Source organism: Idiotropiscis lumnitzeri, chromosome 1 (genome assembly GCF_059441095.1).
Source record: "Idiotropiscis lumnitzeri isolate Australia: NSW breed Sydney's pygmy pipehorse chromosome 1, RoL_Ilum_1.0, whole genome shotgun sequence".
Lineage (NCBI taxonomy): Eukaryota > Metazoa > Chordata > Actinopteri > Syngnathiformes > Syngnathidae > Idiotropiscis > Idiotropiscis lumnitzeri.
In genome coordinates this window covers 1,847,045-1,865,184 of record NC_142391.1, presented here as the reverse complement: position 1 = coordinate 1,865,184, position 18,140 = coordinate 1,847,045, and the positions used below count along the sequence as shown (strand labels likewise).

The 18,140-nt window shown below is 41.7% G+C and overlaps 1 long non-coding RNA gene across 2 annotated transcripts; it reads left to right on the top strand.

Moving 5' to 3' along the window:
• Positions 1–3,211: 3,211 nt before the first annotated feature.
• Positions 3,212–16,987, top strand: LOC148342595 (uncharacterized). 2 transcript variants are annotated; one of them, XR_015846758.1, is made up of 4 exons: positions 3,212–3,328; positions 5,349–5,419; positions 11,281–11,392; positions 16,493–16,987. It is a non-coding gene; the product is annotated as an uncharacterized LOC148342595 (long non-coding RNA). The 2 variants fall into 2 exon arrangements; XR_015846757.1 differs by lacking the exon at positions 16,493–16,987 and adding an exon at positions 12,277–12,409.
• Positions 16,988–18,140: the final 1,153 nt, after the last annotated feature.

The window sequence follows — 18,140 nt, the reverse complement described above, 5'->3', positions numbered from 1 at the left end:
ATCACAGAATAGAAATAGAAATCCCTTTATTGTCATTGTACTCAAGTGTGCAACGAGATTAGAGGGCTCCCCTCTCCAGTGCAATACAACAATAATACAGACAAATATATAAATTAGATAAATAAAGAAGACAGTGCAATGGAATTCAGTACTGAATAGGGCATATAGAAACACATCACAATGCTGTTTTGCGAGGTTAGGGTGGTCTCGTGTGTGTGTGAGAGTTCAGTATGGAGATGGCTCTCGGAAAGAAACTGTTTCTCAGTCTATTGGTCCTTGATTTGATGCATCTGTAGCGCCTGCCAGAGGGCAACAGGTCGAACAGGTGTGAGTTTGGGTGGGTATTGTCCTTGACGATGTTGAGAAACATGTCACAAACTGCAGGACATTTTTTACAGCGGTGTGTAGAAGACGACACAACTGAAGGCAATAAAAATTGACATCTTAAACTTCATTTTTTTTTGGAGGGGCACTGGCGACTTAAATGGGCTAAATACTTGAGAAATTATTATTTTTTTATTTTTTTTATTTTCGATTTTATTTGCAATCAAAGTTACATGTGATTTGTTTGAAGACGTAAAATAAAAAATAACATTATTAAATAATGTTACACATTTGGGCCGCCCGTGACTTTTTTTTCTCATCAGTGTACAGCTTTATTGTTGGAAAAAGTCATCATTAAAATTGAAAACAACAAAACATTTGAGATTTTTGTTTTTGTTTTTCTTTTCGGTGTGGCCCCAACGTTCCTTAGTCGCTTGTTAGCAGAGGCGCTCGCTAAAGTCGTTCAATTGTTATTAATGGTTTGTTGCTAGGCAGAATTCACGGCGCTCCGTCATAAGTGTCCCATGTGCCAATTGAAGCTAATTAGCACGCCCACTCGGCTGTTTGAAGAAGGACATGGCTCCAAAAATAGCATTGTTAGCTTAGTTTATACATCTCAATTTCGCACTTGAAAAGTGGCTCTGTATTAAATAAAAAAAATGTGTAACCAAAAAGTCTGTAAGTATGGTTGGATTCATGATTTCATTGTTTGTTTTTCCACAAGTTCTCACTTGTCGCGCACCAATACAAGAACTTGCCACTGTAATTACTCAGTTAGCTGATGCTATGCTAAGATATGCTAGCTCACAGTGTTCAAAAAGTGTTCTTAGCCAGCGATTGAATGCTTCTTTCTGTCCCTTTTTAATTTCTTTTTTTTTTTTGTCGTTTGTGTAACCTTGTTTTTTTTTATTTTTGTTATGTGGGCACGCGAGACGCAATGCTAACTGGCTAATGCGAGTGTCGCTAACTGTGGTCACGCCCACTGCGGCGTCTCAGCATCTCTACGTAACACATTTAAGCATACAGCGTAATGCCAAATGCGGCTTAGTTTTTGTTTTCTATGAATGTTTTTTGTTGTTGTTGTTGTTTTTAAATGGAGCACTTCCGCTAATGAGTTTGAGAACCACTGGTTTAGCTGACTGCACAACGATAGCGTAAGAACATTTTCCGCGGGGCGTTTTCGCACTCCGATCATCTCATTGTGACTCCTGCCAGCGGTAGTAGGCGACGTATACCGCATGGCACTTGCGCTTTGACGTCGCGATCGCCACGAGTAGAATTACAGTACACGTGACTCTGCACTTAACGACAAACAAATACTTGCAGTGCATCGGGGAGGTATTTTGCAGCACTTTACTTTTTTCAATTAATTGAGAAATTGACAACTAATTGACTATTTTGATAATTGACTAACCCTTTTGAGATGTCCAAATCCGTGGTATTTTGCAGTAAATATTCTCAGATTTTTAGCATCCTCCCTGAAAGCAGATTTATAATTTTTGTGTTCAATCAAAATAGGGAATTTGACATCTGCTTTTACATTGAGTATTTTTTCCTGACATGTTGTGGACCAAAACCCATAGGTGAATACTAATCAATTTATGCATTTACTGTGCTGTCAATTTGAAATAATTCCGTTTTTGAATAAAGTCATGGAAATTTTTGAAAAGATGAATCAATTAATCAAAAAAAAACAAAAAACATCCATCAATCCATTATCTGACCCTCTTTTCTGTTCGACAAATTGTTTACTAATTGTTAGCCTCTCGTTACATCATGAATCCCAATTATGATTATTATTTTAAATTCAAAAACTGAAGCTCTGTGATACTTGTGGGGAGTGTCGATTCACTGCCATATTCAGGTCGAGATTCGAAATTCAAGTTGGGTAACATTTATTTGCACTGTTTGGGAATAAGGCGATTACATAACAAAATGTGGAAAAATATGTGACACGCTTTAAATACTTTCCAGATGCACTGTTATACCATGTCTTCCATTTTGAAAGCTTTTTATTGAGCCGAATGTATTTTGTCGCGGACGTGCGGGCCTCTCCAGGCCTGGCATGACAAAAAAGGAACGTTTACAAGCCGTGATGATGCAATTCTGTCTCACACAATTTTGTATATTTAATAAAGAATATTTAGTGTTTCTTCTTCAATGTATGTTGGCCTCGAAATCTTTCTCTGTGCTGTGTCTTTTGTCATTCTTTATTTATTACTGGATGCTTAGTTCTCAAGCGAAATCACAACCACACAAGTTACGACAAAAAAAATCACAGAAGGGCTAAATAATTCTTCCTACCCGTTTTTTTAAACATAACTCCTCATTTAATCCCAGGAAACTAATTTATATGTCCCTAATAAATCATAGCATTGGGAATTGCCAAATGTAAGAACTACAATACCTATAATGCAACTCGCTATTTTGTAGGCAGTGTAACCTGTAAAAATATTAAGGGAAAGTGTTTCTAAACAGGGTCGTCATTTAAAAAAAGTTTTTTTTAAAATATAGAATAGATTGACATAGTATTAAACCAGTTGTCACTGAAAATCACCAATAACAGTATTCACCTTTCTTGGTAAACGTCGGAAACCTGCAAACCCACTGGGAACAATGGTCAATCTGGTTGGAGAACTACAATACCCACAAAGCACCTCGGCAGTAAAAGTCGTACTTATTAAACATGACAACAATTTGCCGTAATGTTCAACTATAGGTGTCATTGGAACTAGCCTAATATTGCAATTTCCTAGGAAATTTAGTCAAAAGCCCCGCTGTTCAAAACGAGTGCAATGACAGTTTGTTTGAAGAACTACATACCCATAATGCACATCGGGTACTGAACTCAAGGTGAGCCCGCCACTCATTAGCAAAAAAAGGAAAATCTGTTCAAGCTAAAGTCTTCCGAAAATGCATGTTTCATCATATTCAACAAACATTTGATAAAAACAGAAGCGGAAATATCCGACCTTCCTGCTGTGACACGTGCCATTTCGAGCAGGTAATATTTGACAATGAAATTTTCGATAGCATAATAGATAGCACAATAGCAGTCGTATTTAGCCTAATGAAGGACTATTCTCATATCAAGTTGCGTCTTTTGTTTTTGTTACTGTTTTTATAGCTTGACAAAACGTGTAAAATTACTTGCTTTGATCTCAAATAAATAATCACTGGGCAGATTACCTAACAGGGACGTAGGTTTTGAGATCAGTGTTTGGGGGTAAGTTATTAAAAAAAACCCTCTCTGGTCCCTGTTCCTCTTTTTTTCCCCTCACAACCAAAAGTTTTACTGTCTTACTATTAGAAAAGATAATTACAATCTTAAGATCTTGAATAAACTAGGAATTAAAGTCCAGACGCCACAGAATTATGTTTTAATTGAATCCGCATGGAATTATTCCAACCATATGTATAATTTTATCTGGTAAACAAGATGAATACATTATTAGAAGTATTAATTGGATTTGTCCTGCTAATCGGGGCCTTTAAAACTCAAAGGGATGACCCAGCATATTTTTTTTCCCAACACATCCATATGTCACAGAACAGATTTCCATCCAAATTAGCAGTTGCTGCAATTAAACTCAAGTTAGGGACGGGTGGCGGCGGCTTGGCGCTCCGAAATGATTCCTTATGCTGTGTTATTAATAATAATAATCATGATTTGAGGGACGTTGCTGGCACCGTCATTATGGACTTTAATTGCAAATGGTGAGAGCTGATTTGGGTTCCTGACAAGAAACAGTTTGTCAGAGGCACTAATGAGCAGGCGCCACCTGCTGTGTGGAAACATCTGGCTGCCACTAAGATGATGATGATATTATATGATGACTGACTGACTGACGGCTGGAACTCAAATGATGACGTTTATTTGAGATGTATCGCACAGTTAATTTAATACCTCATGAAAGGAACTCTACAGTACACCCTGTTTGTGGTCAAGCTCAGCAAAAAATATTTTGGAAACATATCCATTTAGTTATTATTTATAAATATATAATATGGCGTCCTTTGGACCTGCTAGTTTAGACAACTTTAGACTTTGTGTTTTTTCTACGCACCTACTCATTGCAAGTATTAAATTCATTGATAATCGTGAGCTCAGGTAAAGAAATTTTATTTAATATGTGCGCTGGCCACGTGTTTAGTGAATGACTACCGAGCAAGTTTTAGTCCAAACTACAATTACAGTATAACAGTTGACTGCTCAACCATAATGTCGTTCTTGTGATCATGCTTTTGACCTGATCTGATTTTTTTTTTTAAATGTGTATATAATTGACGGCAATTGCAATAAAAAAAAAAATTTGAAATCCACATTTTTTTCAAACCCAAAACTCTTAAAAATGTATGATAAAAATAGTTGGGAAATAAAAGGGGTAAAATGAAAAATAAAGAAAACATTTGACAAAAAATTAGAGTGTTGTATTGTGTATGTAGCACTCCTTATTCTCCTGTTAATTGAGAACTAATCCACTATTAAATGAATCCAAATCTATTTTGATGTAATCCTTTAATCATGAGAGAGCTTTTTTTTTTTTTTTTTTTTACTTCAAATCGTCCAAATGCTCCAAATTTCAGCTTCTCTAAAAAAAATAGGGCAGGAACCAGTGCAAAATATTTATTGGGACCCTCCGTAACATGCATCTCTGAATTAAAAAAAACAACAACAAAAAAAAAAACGGTGTTCATCTTTGTTTTTGTTTCAAAATAAGATTATTAGCAAACCTCTGATTTTACTTAAACAGTGATCAACATTTTTGCCTATTTTCTGACATGTTAGGTTACGGACCAAACCAGTGACTGAATCATAATCAATTTATGTTCATGCATTTTCTTCACTGTCAATTTGTAATAATGTTCTGTTTTTTTAATAAAGTGGATGCAAATTAATATTTTTTTTATTTTTGACCTAATTCCTTAAAAAAAAAAATGTATATAATGGAATATTCAAGTAATCGTTGGTTGCGGCCCGATTCGGTTTGCTCATTTTCCAGTTTGTGTGGTGGTCATTTCAGGGCTGTGACGAATGGTGCGACCGAGTGCTGCTGCGGGGGCTCTGCACTGACAGTAATCGTGGCATGATGAGGTGTGGGCACACAAATACACGCACACACGCACACACACACACAAAGAGCCGGTGCACCCCGCTGGGCCGGGTCTCGCCTGGACTTGTTCCTAATGACGAGTGCAGAAAGGGGCCGGGGGGGGGGGAGGGGGTTGGGGCGGCCAGGGACTACGGCGCTCTCGCAACCTGATGTCAAACTAATTAGTGCAAATTGGACGGCGGGCGCTCGTATTTTTGCCGCAGCGGCGCCGTCGAGTGGCGCTCATCACCTTTTAGGAAACTCATTTGTCACCTCGCCAGAGCGGCCGGCAGGCCAAGCTTGCACACGCTCGCCCCAACGACGTGTGTGGAGCTTCTTTGGCTGTCCCAAAGAGAACAAATCCAAATAAAAGAACATCTTTGCACGTCATCAGTGAACACAAATTCACTGAGGAAAAAAAACAACAAAACACTTTTCCTGTTTTATTGTATGTACTCAATAATCCTGAGGCCATCATTCTTATGAATACAGTTAAGGTTTTAAATGAAGATATCAAATTCGGGTTTCTAGCCAGCATTAGAGTTTAAAAGTAAAGTTTCAAGACGGGTTTCAAATAAGGATTCCGCAGTGGTCTTGCTGTTAAGCAGTGGTTAGGTTTTTAAGTTCGGATTCCAAAGTAGCTTTTCGAGTTAAGAGTTGGGGTTTCAAAAAGGACTCAAAGCCAGGGTTAGGGTTTTAAGAAAGTAGGGTTTCATGTCTTGTTAGGGTTTCAAAGTAGGGTTTGAAGCTTGGTTTGGTTTTCAAACATTGTTAAGGGTTTTAAAGTAGGATTTCAAATAGTGAATTGGCAGGGGCAAGGGTTTGAAGTCAGTGGTCAGGGTTTTAAAGTCGGGTTTCAAATTAGGGTTTGGGTTTCAAACAAGGGATCGGGTTTCATGTTAGGGTTTCAAAAATGACTTGAAGCCAAGGTCAGTGTTGTATGTGAGCTGTTAGGGTTTGAAAGTAGTGTTTTAAGCCAAGGTTAAGGTTTTAGACAAAATTGAAAGCCATAAGTTGGTTTTCAAGTTAGGATTTAAAAAGTGCTTTAGTGTTTCAAACTCTGTTTAGGGTGTCAAGGCTGAGTTAGGGTTTCAAATTAGAGGTTCAGCCATGATTTTGGCTTCAGGTTAATATTTTGAATAAGCCTGCATTCCTGTTTTGAAGTTAACGTTTCACAATAGTGTTTCAAATTCGGGTTTAAAACTTGTCAAGTCTTGGTAAGCGTTTCAAATTAGAGTTTCAGACCGGGGTCAGGGATTCAAGTTAGAGTTTACAAATAGTTTTTTAAACCTGAGTTACCACAAACTTGTGGGATGCAAACAAGATTGAAGATTGAAGAAAAGGTTTTGGTTCCAACTCAATGATTTAAGCCACGGTAAGGCTTTCAAAGTAGGGTTTCAAACGAGGGTCAGGGTTCCATGCTTCCAAGATCAGGTTTTCAAAAGTCAAGGTTAGAGTTTCAAATGCGGGTTTGGGTTTCAAACAGGTTGTGGTTTAAACTGAGGGTTTGAAAGTCTGTTTTCAATCCAGGCTTGACTAAATGAACCTGACGTTCTCATTGATGTGCCGCATCAGCAATTGGTGAGCAGCTCCGATAAACAAGCGCTCTGACCACGTTAATTGGTGTCGAGCAAAAGCTGCTCTGCTTCACCATTCAAGCGATGCAAATGTGAGGCGTGCCGGGAAACCGGAAGCGCACCGAACGCACCACCTCTCATTGGGTTACGCCTGCGGGAGTCCAACATGACCTACACGCATCATTAACATGACGGAAGGGACAACACTCGCACTGTGTGGAAAGTCAACTGGACTCAAATTAAATCAAGACAGCCCATTTAGTGCAAAAAAAAAAAAACACGAGAGAAAGCTCTCGTCAGCTTTTTTTTTTTGCTTAACAAAGCACAAAAAGTGCTTTCTTTGAGAAGATGCCAATGCCAGGCGGGCAGGAGTTCCTCACCAGACCTTTAATTGGAGCCCTCCTGACCCCTTCCCGAGTCCCGGCTTGCGGTTACGCCCCCTGCCAGTGCCCCCGCCATTGTTCCTGTCGCTGCCGTGAAACCCCGAAGGCAGTCGCTAAAGGACGACTTATTAGCTGGCTTTGAGCTTGACACCTGCCAAGTTAGTCCGAAAACAATGAAAAGCCAAACCAGCCGGGCGGTGTGAAAGGTTTTAGTGACTCGATAGGCTGGATGGGTTAGAGTGGGTTGGGTGCTAAACTTCAACAACCTGGCACACGGGCTGCATCCCGCCTCTGGTACGGCTCTCAAACTCCAAAGGCAGAAAATGAAGTTGGAGAACCACCAATTTGGTGCCATTTTTACAGAAGAGCGAGACTATTATAGGGTGCGTGAAATTTTTACTTGAGTCGTTATCCTCTTTCACCCGGCCTATTCCGTGGGAACAAAATGTTCCAGCACTCGTCAAAACGCGCTACTCTGAAGAATGATGCGTTCGTTGAGCCAGAAATAAACGGAATTACAAGTGTCAAAATTCATGTATTAATCGACTGCTAATTGATCATCCAATTAATCAACAAATATCAAGTACCGTATTTGCACGACCATAAGGCATACGTAAAGGTCGGACATTTTCGAGCATTTCCTGCCAACACGCCGCTTACAGAGAGGAAAGGCGGACGTGACTGAGGACATCATCGGATGTTAAAGGGGGGGAGGGCATTCAAAGCCAAGTTGCGGGCGTTGGATGACAGCCGGCGTACACGGCTTTGCTAAGACTGCGAGGCAGCGTCGGGTGAGTTACGCCACAATTTGTGGATGGATTGTGGCTGCTTCGGCTAACGTGTCCGCTCGTTATGTCGCTCGAGTTTTCGCAAAAGCTGCCATCCTTACTGAGCAGCCGCACGGCGACGAAACTGACTGACAACGACGGGAGGGAACCTGCCCGGCGTGTTGAATACTTTGCTCCCGCATTTGCTAGCATGCAGGCTTTCGTACGTTTTAGCGTGCATGCGCGCGAGCGTATGTTTTATGGTAGCGTATATTTTACCATGCCTGCGCCGTATGTGTGTTCAATACAGAAATAGACTGCGCCTTCTGATGCGGTGCACTCGATGGTCGTGAAAATACGGTAATTGCTTTGCTAGCTAGCTCCAAGTGCCGTCAAAGTACTTTTCAAAAGCTGAATTTACACATTTAACTTTGATGGTGACAGCCTGACAAAGTTGGAGTTCTTACCGGATCAATGTTGAGCAAATCAGGCTGCTGTTTTAGCCAGCAAAAGCACTCCTAAAATTTGGACGTCATAGAATCCCATTTTTCATTTTTCTTTGCTCTTGGGTATTTGTAAATGTTCTTTCACCGAGCAAAAAATACATTTTATCCAAATACTCGATTATTCGATAGTGGGTGTACTAAAAAATATTTGATGGTAACAGTAACAACATTTGTGTTTGGTGAAAATAAATTGGTGGGAATTGCAACTGTGTCACGCTGTCAGCATCCAAGGTAAATAAATGTGCAGATTGATTTTCTTGGTTGCATGTGGAGGTAGACGTCGGGGGAAAAAATCCACCGAGGACCCGCTTTGGCCACCTCAGAGTGCACCGTCGTCCTCCACAATTCTGCCTGTTGGAGTTCACCGGATCCAGAGACTTGAAAGCCTCGAGATGCCCACAACCAATCAGAGGAAAGCTGCTTTCCAAAACAAATAAGGAAGAACGGCGACCCAATCAGAGCAAAGCGTGAGGTCCCCCCCACCCCAATTTTCTGACTTTTGGAATTCAGCCAGTACAAAAGCCGGACGGTGCTCGTGTGTAAGGCTAGCTCAATGTCATGACGGCGGTGTGAAGTTTCACTCCCGACACACCAAAACCGATCAAGTCTAAAGAAGAATTCTGTGTGCGTATTTTGCTATTTCTTTGTCTTTTTATCACCTTTCGGTGACACTGGCGGTGTCTTGCTGTGGCGCTTATTGTGGATCTGAGAGCTGGTAATGTGCTCCAACAGAAAGGGCGGGAAGCGTCGCCGCCCCGCGGGGGCAACGTCAGGCTGTCTCAGACCAGGAAAAGGTCACGCTCCACTGGTCGCTGATTAAGATCCGTCTCCCGCCGTGTGACGGAAGCTTGCGCCGGCCCCAAGTCGGAGTATTTTGGTTTCAGTGCCGAGTGCGCTCTGAGATGCCGATTAGCGCGTTAGCACCGAACAAGAGGTCAACACAGAATGACCTTTTGCCGCCTTTTTGTAGGATCTCAACAAAGAAATGACAAGTGAAAAGAATTTGAGAGTGAGTCGTATAATTTTATTTCTCTATCACAACGGAGGACAAAATTCATGTTAGGAATAGGTTGGAATTTCTATTTGGCGCAGAAACGCCACAAAATTCGAGTCATAGACCTGAATTTGCCTTTCATGCTGAGAATCACGCAAAATCAAAGTCAGGGACAAATATTTCATTTTTTCTTTTGATGAGACAAGAAGTTCTTTACTGCACAAATCCCACAAATGTCAAGTCAGAGATTTGAGTTTATGGTGCACAAAGTGATCCCGGAATCATTGGAATTTCTTTTCATGGGGAGATTCCACAAAATTCAAGTCAGAAGCTTAAATTTCAATTTCTGTTCCTCGCAGAGACCCCACCAAATTCAAGTCAAAGGAATGGACTTCAATTTCTCGTTAACACACGTCTCAAAATTTTAGTCCGTGGCTTGAAGTTCTCTTTTGTGCAAAAAACCCACAGATTTGACTTCAGACTTGGAATTTTCTTTGTTTCACACAGAGAAACCCAAAATTCAAGTCAGACACGAATTTGGTGTCAATGGCTCATACTTAAATTTCTGTTTCTTGCAGAAATCCTCGCAGATTCAAGTCAGAAGCAACGACTTCAATTCATCTTTCACACAGATCCACAGCATTTTAGTCTTGTTCTCGTTCTCGTTAAAGGATTTTATAAGCTTGACTACAAGTGACATGTATTCAGTTTAATGCAATAAAGATATATACTGATTGGGCTTTAAATCAATGCATGAGAAAAGGTCAGGCCAGGCTGTGTGAAATGCATGGGTGGCAGATATTTTGTGCAGGATGAGCCGCACGTCGGAGAACTGAGTGTGCAGACGCGAAGGGTCCCGGACTTCGATCAAGGCCACCCGTCTGTTGTTGTGTGAGATGGTCACACGGTCGACCGTGAGAGCAGAATAACAGAACCAGTGGTTCATCGGCAGTGGAGCGCACAAACAACTGCCATGGCGCGCACCGTGGGATGAGCCGACACGTCACCTTGCGGGCAGAAGACGTCCACTAAGAGAAAGCTAAAGTTAACTGCAGATGACACATAGCCAATAGGGGAAGAGTAGGAAGTCTTGGCTTTGTTTGCTGTAATGTATAAATGATCCTGGGCAACTTAGGGGGGGCGTTGTTTTTTTCCTGTTGGTTGCTGTAACCGGGCCTCTCAGACTTTGTATTAGATCTCCTGTTAAGAATAAATCCACTCCCGTGTGAAGTTGCCGGCATCCTGGTCATCTTTCTCTCAAAACGAGCGCGCATAATTGTTGGAAGAATGGAGGTTGTGTTTGGTTAACCATTAATGGAGTCAGATAATTAATTTGAACTATTTTGGTAAACTTTTGGTACATTTAAAGTTAAAAACTCCAACATCGTTCATGCAAAAATCCTGACCAAATTCACTTTGAATTTATCCTTCACACAAAGACCCACAAAATTCAGGTCCGACAGATTTGAGTTATTCTTTCACGCATTTTACACAAAATTCAAATCAGAGACGTTCATTGAATGCAACAGGATTCTGTGTTGCACAAATTTTCCTTTGAGGAAACAGGGAGGCATCGCTTTGTTTAGTTAACCCCTTACACACTGACCATCCTTTTTTTTCTCACCCTGTGTGTAAGGTACCGATGAAGAATGAGGTGGTCGTAGTCAACCTCATCGGTTTCCGGATTCCTGGCATCAGCTTTTACGTTTGACGTGCCCATTTGGCAGGAGTAAAAGGGACTTCCGATGGTACGTCAAAAGCCAGCAAATTTCATGTCAATCCCCTTACACGCACACGCACGCGCACGCGCACGGAGTCTCCTTTGTGTTTGATTTGTTTCTGCAGCATCGGCCCTCGCGGGTACACATAGCCCTCGTCCCACGATGCCCCGGGGCCGCCGGCTGGTAATTAAATTGTTTGCCTGCTTCCCCGCGCCTTAGCATGCGGTTGATCTAATTAAATCAACCGGTTTGCACGGCAGCGCAGCCTTACTCTGCGGTAATTGGCTGCTCGTTAGAACTCTGCTGCCGCAAACAAATTGGGTAATTACCCCTAAAGTGGCGTCTATGTCAGGGCCTCGTTTTGCCGATTTGCCTTTGCGCATTGTTGTCGTTTTGCCGTGCGCCTCGGCATAATAGGTAATTAAAAAAAGCTAATTGGATGGAGCGCAGGCAAAGTGGCGTTTGGATTTTGTTTGTTTGCTTACTTAGGGCGATATTTATTTGTAATAACCTAATCAAGCGCTGGCCTGTCAATCAATTAGACGATAAAGAGCTCGACCGCAGGCCGAGGCGCCAGCTAGCTTTGCGTGATTAATTTGCCGTTTGTTGGAATTGTGACCCACGGCCATTCCGAAGTGAATACCACACATGACTGTTTGACGCCATTTCAAACGTGCGCATGACAATGAGCATCGAGAAAAAAAATACGCCACAGGTTACAAATAATTCCAAATGATTGCAGCGTTCACATGAATGGATTACGATTCTTAGACACACAATTAAGCGTCTTTCGCACAAATATTCCGGCAAAATTTCCGCTTACTGTCTCTGTTCCACTTCTGATACGACCACCTAAATTTAGTAATACTTGGTTGGACTTCAAGCATGTTATTCTGTTCTTTTTCACACAGAGATTCCGCAAAATTGGGCATTACAGAGATGATGGTCGATCTGGAATTTATCCACCTGTGTCTTGAAGAAAAACACAACAACGGAAGAACATTATTGAGATATTAGTGCCAGCGTAGGTACTGCGAGATTCCAAATACCGGGTACGACAGTTGATAACGGCATATCCGCTTTTGCCTTCCAGATAACCCAATAAATGGGGAAAATGACCCTTACTGTGTGCACGTTCATGCAGTCACATCTTTTAAGTACAGACCCGATGCAAATATGTGCCGGCATTGAGGGATATTCTTTAGCTCTTATACAACTTCCAAAGGTAAAAAAATCCAGTTTGACTTTCTATGGTGCGTATTATACAGAAATACAGGGAAAATCCATACGTGTAAAAGGGGCTACTGACTAATCACCGCATCGTACGGACTATAAGGCGCACGCCGCAGCAACTCTTTTTGAAAAAGTTTTTTTTTTTATATATATATACAAGCTATAAACCGCAGTTTTCTATGTTGAAAAAAACGAGTTGTTTATTACTTGTACAGAACGATTTTGTACTGTGAATGCACATAAAGGTGCATCAACAGATTGTTAAAACAGTCCCTTTTAACACGACAACAACTTGGCTAATTCAAACAGAACAGACCCAAGAGAAACAAAAAGTGAAGATTTATTTAGCGTACTTTCTGAACTATAGAGCGCCCCCTACCGGTGAAAAAAAAAATCCACAGAAAAGCCGCACCGCAGTATTAGCCGCATGGTTAAAAAAAACAAGGAAAAAAATAGCGGCTTATAGTCCGGAAAATACGGTAAGAAGTTTTTTTTTTTTTTTTTAATCAAGGTGTAAAGTACTGACACAGGTCAAAGTCGGCTGGCTTTTGAGGTAGTTCTTGAGGCGCAAAAACTGGAGGAGGGTGACGTGAAGGTCACTTCTGCTGTCCTGTTATGCTGAAAACAATTTTCGTTTTCCGGGAACTAATTTCTATGCCACGGCAAATGCCATCTCATTATCTGGTGGCATTTGTGCCATCGTTACGCCTTTGCCGGTGTCCATTAAGTGGCCAACACAGAATTTAATGCCACATCAGACTCAAAGCGACAATATTCTAACTGAGCGACGTATTGCTAATTTGTCAAAACGCTCCAAAAAAATCTAATCATACCATTGGTCTTACAAATTTCCTATTTTGCAAACTTTTTTACCATTTTTATGATATCATCTGTGTGTCGGTTCAATCAACCTACCAGGCAATCACAGCGATCTAAGTTGCTATATGAAGAATTGTACGCACGGCATTTTAATGAAACATAACTCGGCAATGGTTGCGTACAAGCCAAAGTTTGAGCCACGAGCTTTGGATTGGTTTCAGACGGCACGTGAAATAAAGCCTTCGCTCATTTGTGAAATCGTCAAATATGCCGAGTGTGATCGCATGCGCTCAGTTTTACAAACGCCGGCGCTGTCCGGCGTTCCTGAAAACTGACGGAGGGTGTCTCAACCGACGGGAACCTCAAAAAGTGGTTTCAACTGATGCTTGGTGTTCATCGGCACCAGATTGATCTCAATGTCGATTGCGGTACTCCGCTCCGTCATGTGCCGGAAAACGAGGCCCTGCTTCCAGCTGGCTCGTCGGGACAGGAATGCGGCCATCTTTGTGAAGGCCTGTCAAGTGTTAGTCCTCTAACCCAGGTGTGTTTGGGATTCTTGACTGCCGAGGGAAAAAGGGGGGTGGGGCAGTGGTGGGAAGGTTTGCAGCTACTCGGCTCAATGTCAGCTCACCCTCACTGGTGTTCAATAGAGCGAGGACAAGATGGTCGTACGAGAGCCCCCCTGCCCCCCCCCCTCAGTGATGGATCACATTGCTGAGAGCAAAGTCTGCAAAGTGAGTCCATCAAACAAAACTCAACATTTTGAACAAAAACTAAACACAGCAAATCAAGATGTTTATATGACCTTCGGTAGAATCAAATTATGACCAAAACTGAACTTAATACGTTTAAGTTATACATTTCGAGCTCGTGAACTTCCAATTCGAGATGACCGGACTATTGCAACGGTTTTGCTGAACTTAGTTTGGTTAGAACCGATAAACCTTGACCAGGTATGCATTTTTAGGCAAAATCTGAACGAAACAACACTACGTTTATATGGCGTTCCGGAAAGTCCATTGATTACGAAAAGACAATTTGTAAATACGATATGTTGAATGTTTTTTTTTTAAATTTTTTATTATACATTCCTATTTTGTCAGTACCACCGTAAACTGAGGACCCACTGTAGCATTTTACTTCCCGTCCGTGACCCATTTTTGGCTCGCGACCCACGAGTTGAAAATCACTGGTCCAAAGCACTGTTAAGCATGCTAACATTTTGTTGCTAGTTATCAATTTGTCTTTATATTTAATGAATTGGAAAACAATCAACACGAAGAGGCAGAAAGTGGACTCAGCGACACCTTTTGATGAGTAGTCCAACATAATTCAATAATCAATTCCTGCGCATGCTCAATTTAAACTCCAGCTAGCACGGTAGCTAGCATTAGCGAACGAACGTGCTGAACGTTGCCAATGCAAGCACGCGATATGCGTTCATCCTACAATGAAACACGCCACCGGCAATGTAATCAATCAAGTCGTGCATCTTTGAACAACCACATCCACTCGCTGCCATTGACCCTTTGTGACGCCGCCTCCTCTCAAGCTCTTTTTGCGCAGCCTAATTAAGACAAGGCAGCCCGACTTGTTAATGAGCTTCCTCATTAGGCAGCAGCTCTTCCTCGTTAGGCGAACAAATGCGAGAGCAACGGAGCGAGCGCCTTCACGGGAGCTCTTGCTGCGTTTGCAGTCATCGCATGTCAGAGGAGGAGTATTATCATTAGAGATGTAAAAAAAAAATCACATTTGGAGATTTTTTTTTTTTTCGAAGGCTGTGCTAGTCTCAAAGTGAATATTTAGTCTGATAACATGCTCTCAGTCGCTGTTTCTGTGGCTTTGCCATTCTCATAAATCACTGGATTTTTTTTTTTCTTTTTTAAATCAGTCCCCAGAGCCAGTTTGACTGAGCAACATGAAATTTGGGAGGCGCGTCTATCAGGTGTCGGCAATCAAAAGCCCTGATGGCGCAGAGCACCGCAAACAACTTGCGGGTCAGTATTCTTGCTCAAGGGCACTTTGGTCGACTTAGTCAAACCCACAACCTCTGGGTTGGGAGACGACCACTCTACCACTGAACAATGTCGCCTCCCATCGCCCAAAAAAGTCCCGAGCAGCCATATTTTTGCTCAGGAGCGCACAAGGTTTGCTTCAGTTCCAATTCAGCCCCCAATGCGAGTGTCACTTAGCAACATAAAATTTTGCTGGCCCGTCTAGCCAGATTTAATTTGTGAATTCATTAAAAAACACGTTGAAAAAGTCTCGAGAATCCCCACGGAAATATACAGCAAGTCTTCCCTTTTGCGTTGAGGCGGCCATTTTACGCTTATTTTCACTTCAATACAGAATCTCCTTTAACTTCACGTTTTTCTGGTTTTCCCTTTTTGGAACAAGTTAAAATGTTGATTTTTTTTTTTTTTGCCGAAAGCTAGCATGTTTACCTTCTGTAACATCATCAAGACCACAAAAGGTGGTGAAGGCAGAAACAAACTCGCTAGTAAATCACATTTTCTCGCGATGGCACGACGGCGTTAATTAAATGAATCGTCTTTATTGCTCTGCTGGCTTTGTGGCTTACGTTGCCTATTCGTGAAGGGCTATTGCGTGTTTTGTCGCTTGTGTTCTGCCGCCATCTTTTGCCATCGCCAAATGACACAAATGACGATTCTCTTGTTGCCGAAGGTTTTAATTATGTCTGGAAATAGCTCCCGCTGCCATATGGCGGCCAAGTCCAGACATATGTGCCGAATAGACGCCTTCCGTTCCGATGGAGGAGCCTGGTTTTCGCTTTGTCGCAGACTCCCCGCAAAAAAGAAAAAAAAAACAAATTGAAAGGCACCTGAATGCTCTCCCTATCCCCCACCTACACAATTGTCCCACTTCCCCACTTCACACCTTAGGTTCTGCCATCTGCTGCAACTATTAGCAAAGCTCCACTCCCATTTTTTTAATGTGCCAAATTGGCTCTTTTCTTTTTTTTTTTGCACATTAGCGTCACTTTGAAAAATGTCTAAAATCCTCACAGTTTGTTGGGTTACACTTTCACGTCTTGCCCTTGTCTTCTTCTTTCAGGTCAGTGCCAGTTGGACTTGAATCGCCATGGCGATAGGTTGACGCACAACAAACACCTGTAAGTGACTGTTCCGGAAAGGAAATCACGGATGCGAAGCGAAAGGTAGCATGCTGATCAGCACAGCACATTGATGGAGACAATTCTGTCTCTACATTTACGATTATTCTGGAGGTCAGAGCTCCGTTAGCTTAGCTTGCTCAGCGCTGTGGCTTACGTGTCGTGTAATTGGTGATGTTTTACATGTAATGCAAGTGCAGTGTTTACCTTGGAGCAGACAAAGTTGTGCCTTTTGAATTTGGACAAATTCCCCCAATTTTGGTTATGGCGCTCACTACAAAATTTTTATGGGTAATACAAGTCCGTTGCTTACAGTGAAATAGGTCTCCTTGTTGACGTTTGTGGGAATTAAATGGCCATATGGATAACTGGCTAATAATAAAGTCTGTTTAGTAGCATCATGTTAGCTTTTTGGTTACGTAGCAATCAATATATTATTTGACGGGTATTGAAAGTTCTAGTAGCATAGCATTAGCATTTTGGTTGGCTTCATTCAAATCTAAAAATGTATTTGCTTTAATTTGCCACTTTGGACGCACACACACAAAAACACTTCCTTTCTCACTTGTAACTTGACCTCACTTAGAGAGCATCGCTTGAACTACGAGCTTAATGTTACCATTTTGTTGAACGAGCTAATTTGAGAATAGCATTATTTGAGTCAAGCGTGCATGTTGATTGTCAGGATTTGCTTTTGACTCACGACTGTTGACTTCAAATTAAAAAAAAAATCAAGCTTTTGTTCCACTTTACTTGCGCGCATGATTCCAATTTTGACCGGCCTCACAAAGCCAAATGGCACTTGGAAGTCAGTGCCACTATATTAGGAACAATGCTCAGCATGACACGATGCAAGTGACAATAAATATTCGAGTGCTGCTTTCACGGCGCTTGCACTTCATTTTCACGTACGCTACCTGACATCCTCCACCGTCAACGGCAGTGTTTGTACGGTTTCCGTGGCGATATTAAGCAAGATGCCACATGCGGCATTGGTGTGCGGTGTCAAAATGTAAATGTACCTTCCTTATTCAGCTACCCGGGCGACTCTAAATATTAGTACAACCATATTGAATCAGGAAAGTTTATACTTCATATGTAGTCGTAGAAGCAATTCGCCAATTTAGAGTTTTACTTTGATGTTTAGCGCGTAATTCTCATTATTTTTATACAGGCAATAATCCGATTTGTCGTTAATTGCACTTATTGTCGTGTGACTGATGTGACGTGACGTTTATGGCACGAGGTGGTGTTTGGTGACGCGGAGGAAGGAAATAACATCTGCTCTTTAGCGCGTTGAGCTAATGATGTAGCAAGAAGACAGTCCATTCGCTTTCTCCACCTTTTCGTCAAGGTGTCTGTCATCTGCTGACACACGCAAACTTGTTTTTCACAGAGGATTCCCATGCCCAAATGTCCTCTCTGATGACAGACATGTTGTTTGAGTCTCAACACGTCGCCAGAGCTTCATTTCGAATGGACTTTAAACTCAAGGTGATTTAAAAGATGAGATTCACCTGAGAAGAAATCCCCTTCTGGGTCCGATCCATCCCCCTAAACGTGTTGGAGCTTCTACATGAGACACTTGGA